This window comes from Penaeus japonicus, unplaced genomic scaffold (assembly GCF_977035675.1).
Source record: "Penaeus japonicus unplaced genomic scaffold, GWHDUDI00000001_assembly GWHDUDI00000001, whole genome shotgun sequence".
NCBI lineage: Eukaryota > Metazoa > Arthropoda > Malacostraca > Decapoda > Penaeidae > Penaeus > Penaeus japonicus.
This window is the reverse complement of record NW_028234403.1, coordinates 36,214,637-36,217,615: the sequence shown is the minus strand read 5'-3', so window position 1 is coordinate 36,217,615 and position 2,979 is coordinate 36,214,637. Positions and strand designations below refer to the sequence as shown.

Sequence of the window (2,979 nt, the reverse complement as noted above, 5' to 3'; positions counted from 1 at the left end):
TGCCAGTGCCATCAGGTCACCCGCCAGGCTCTTTCGTTCGGCCTCAAGTTCATCAAGATCCGACGCAACCCTGAACTCCTAGCCACTACTCGAGGTCAACCAGAATAAATGAACACTGGAAACAACGAGAGGGGAGAAAAGAGGGAGGAAGGGGGAGAGGAGAGAGGAAAAGAAAAAGAGAGGGAGGGAGGTGGCGAGGAGGGATACGGGAGGGGAGGGAGGGAAGGGGGTGATCCTAACCCACCGAGTATAGAGAGAGACGAGAAGGAGGGAAGAGGGGGTGACGATGAGAGAGAAAAGAAATAAACAAACAACAAACAATAACAATGGCAACAGACCAAGAGCTGCATACCGCAATAAGGGTAGGACAACCCGCCACGGCAGCTACGCCAGCCTGATTCTCTCTCTCTCTCTCTCTCTCTCTCTCTCTCTCTCTCTCTCTCTCTCTCTCTCTCTCTCTCTCTCTCTCTCTCTCTCTCTCTCTCCCTCCCTCCCCCCCCTCTCTTCTCCCTCCCTCCCTCCCCCTCTCTTCTCCCCCCCTTCCTCCCTCTCCCTCTCTCTTTCTCTCTCCCTCCCTCTCTCTTCTCCTTCCATCCCTTCCCCTCTCTTCTCCCTCCCTCCCGCCGCGCCTTCCCTCCCTCTCTTCTCCCTCCCTCCCTCCCGCAGCGCCGCACGGACCGCATTCACTAGCCGCAATCGCCTACCTCCATATTCCCCCCCCCCCCATCCCGCATTAATAGCCCCGCTTGTAATTAAGTCCACGGTTAATTACTCTGCCAGTATTACCACCCTCTTAACCATTTAATTAACTAGTCCATCATAGGCGAACCCGTTGCTTATCCCGTTTCGGTTTTCATTTCCTCTCTTCCTTGTTCTTCTTCTTCTTCTTCTACTTCTTCTTCAGCTTCTTTTTTTTCTTTCTTTCCTGTGCCTTTCAATGATCTATCTATCTGTCAATTTACCTATCATTTATCTATTCTAATCGAGGTGAAGATGTACTCAATCTGCTATCTATCATCACTAACCTGTCATCATCACCAATCTGTCAACCTGTCCGAGCTCATCACTAAACTGACAACCTGTCCGAGCTCATCACTAAACTGACAACCTGTCCGAGCTCATCACTAAACTGACAACCTGTCCGAGCTCATCACTAAACTGTCAACCTGCCATCAATCATCACCAACCTGTCAATGTTCATCACCAGACTGTCAACCTGTCAACACTCATCACCAACCTGTCAACCTACCATCAATCATAACCAGTATAATTTTTTTTTCTTAAAACATTATAATCCCTTTATCTTTTCCCCCCACTTGTTTCTATTTCTTTTTCTCCCACTCTCTATCTTTACCTATTCTTTTAATTTTCTCTATATACCTTCTTTATCTATCTACAATGGCTTATCCATTCTCCCTTTATCTTTTTCCCCTCTTCTTTCTATTTCTTTTTCTCCCCCTCTCTATCTTTACCTATCTTTTTAATTTTCTCTATATACCTTCTTTATCTATCTATACTGGCTAATCCATGCCCGCCTATGTTAATTCTCACAGCCGGATAATCCCAAAGAGATTTAATGATCAGGTAATCAAAGTGAGTGATGCATTGATGATAGATTAACCTGTTTAATAATTTCTTTATCAAAGTCCCCGTAAAAAAATGTATAATAATACATTGTGTGACATTATGTTCTCGTGTTGAGCCTTCTTATAATAAAACAATTATATATAATATATACATACATACATATATATAAATATATATATATATATATATATATATATATATATATATATATATATATATATATATATATATATATATATATACATATATATACATATATACACACCAAAATAAAGACCCTCCCCAAAAAAGTACATATACAGTGAACGCAATCAACTGCAATCACAACAACGATTGCAGTAATGCAAGCAATATTGAAAAACAGACAACAGCTGACTAACTAACACCAACTGAATAACATTAATATTAACAATAGTAATTAAAAATAACAATGACGTAATGCAGAAACACATTGCAAAAACCTGTTCACGCCGGAAATTATACGGGTTTCAATCCTATTATCATTTGCATGAACCATTTCCTCCAAGAGTTTAAAAATACAGAGAAAGAGGGAAGGCTGAGAGAGAGAGAGGGAGAGAGGGGAGAGAGAGGGGGGGGGAGAGGGAGAGAGAGATAGAAAGGGAGAGAGGGAGGGAGAGAGAGAGAAAGGGAGAGAGGGAGGGAGAGAGGGAGGGAGAGATAGAGATAGAAAGAGGGAAGGTTGAGAGAGAAAGAGAAAGAGAGAGAGAGAGAGACTAACAATCAGGTACAAGTGCCAAAACCCAAACTTTCCGTACATTTCTAGATTACCTGCACTGACACCACTACCCTCCTCCTCCTCCTCCTCCCCCACCCCCACCCCTCCACAACACTTTCTACCACAGAGGGGGGGGGAGGGGAGAGTGGATTGGGAGAAGGGGTGGGGGGAGGGGAGGACTAGAAGGCAACGGTAGCGGCAAGGGCAATGCATTAGCTAAATTACAAAGTTCTTGATAATTTGAAAGTTACAGCATTTGTGATGTTGCTGTTGTTGCTGTGACTTTGTTGCACGCAAAGCTCAAACCTCCCCAAGGCTTGCCGTGGTTTGACAAGGGAGATGGGAGGGAGGGGAGGGGGGTGATAGGAGGGGGGGAGAGGAGATGGGAATAGAATAGATGGGGGGTGGGGGAGAGGGGACTAACACCAGAAAAGTTAATTAAGGGAAAGGGGGTGGGGATGGGGGAAGGGGTGGAGGGGTGGGGGATATGGTGTGTTTGTGTTTGTGTTTGTGTGTGTGTGTGTGTGTGTGTGTGTGTGTGTGTGTATGTGTGTGCGCGCGTGTATATTTGTGCTCCCGTGTGTGTGTGAGAATGAGAGAGAGAGAGGAAAGGGGAGGGATAGAGCGAGATAGAGAGAGAGAGAGAGGAAAGGTGA

General features: G+C 44.8%; 1 protein-coding gene across 1 annotated transcript in view; it reads right to left on the bottom strand.

Moving 5' to 3' along the window:
- The window catches only part of LOC122259136 (uncharacterized), a gene marked incomplete in the record, with an annotated part of 255,795 nt that overhangs the window by 9,877 nt on the left and 242,939 nt on the right, over positions 1-2,979 (bottom strand).